Source organism: Pundamilia nyererei, unplaced genomic scaffold (genome assembly GCF_000239375.1).
Source record: "Pundamilia nyererei isolate P.nyererei 1_Seehausen unplaced genomic scaffold, PunNye1.0 scaffold00077, whole genome shotgun sequence".
NCBI classification, from domain to species: Eukaryota; Metazoa; Chordata; class Actinopteri; order Cichliformes; family Cichlidae; genus Pundamilia; species Pundamilia nyererei.
This window is the reverse complement of record NW_005187478.1, coordinates 2,202,503-2,203,290: the sequence shown is the minus strand read 5'-3', so window position 1 is coordinate 2,203,290 and position 788 is coordinate 2,202,503. Positions and strand designations below refer to the sequence as shown.

General features: G+C 47.7%; 1 protein-coding gene across 1 annotated transcript in view; it reads right to left on the bottom strand.

Annotated features, from left to right (window-relative positions):
* The window catches only part of LOC102200499 (microtubule-associated protein 4-like), a 117,984-nt gene that overhangs the window by 19,685 nt on the left and 97,511 nt on the right, over positions 1-788 (bottom strand). The window lies entirely within an intron of this gene.

Here is a 788-nt window from a genome sequence, read left to right as displayed (position 1 = left end):
AGCACAGCGCAAGCTAGCGAGACAGAAGCTAAGCTCATTGCAACATGGCAAATTGAACCTCCCCCACCCTCATTCATACGGAGCCCCGCAGGGGACATGGGAGGAAAAAAAATTAAGACGGACTCGCAAAAGTTTTGCGAGATCTCGCAAAACTAACTCGGGATCTCGCAAAAGTTGAATTCCAACAAAGCTACTTAGTTGTAATATTACTCTTTCTGGGTCACAAAATACACTTTTAAGATATTTTGAGGCGTGAATGTAGTTGTGTAAATGTCAGACACCTGCTCGGTTTACAGAGATATCACATATTTGCAAAAGTGCTCCAACGTTTTCGGAGATCTGACACCACTATCTCGAAGCTAACGGGAGGTCGAGACCTACTACAGCCGGGGGAACACCGCTTTCCTGGCACATCGTGCCTCGACCTCCCGGTCGGCTTCGAGCTGGCAGCCTCTGAAGAATGCAGCTAAAACTTTTGCGAGATCCCGAGTTTGTTTTGCGAGATCTTAATTTTTTTTTCTCCCATATCCCCTGCGGGGCTCCGTACATTCAGATCTGGCCTTTGGAACTATTTTGGTCTTCATGTGAAGTAAGACCCTGAAGGTAAGTGCGTCATGGACAAAACATTATGTTGGATGTGCCACGCAATGCTCAATTACATGGGTGGGAACTAGTGCATTAGCGCAGTTTGCTCGTTAACGTGTTGACGCTGTCCAGCCCCACGCACTGGGCGATCCGCGGTAGCTCGTTAACGAAGATTTGCCGTGTTGTGGCGTTAACGTCATTTC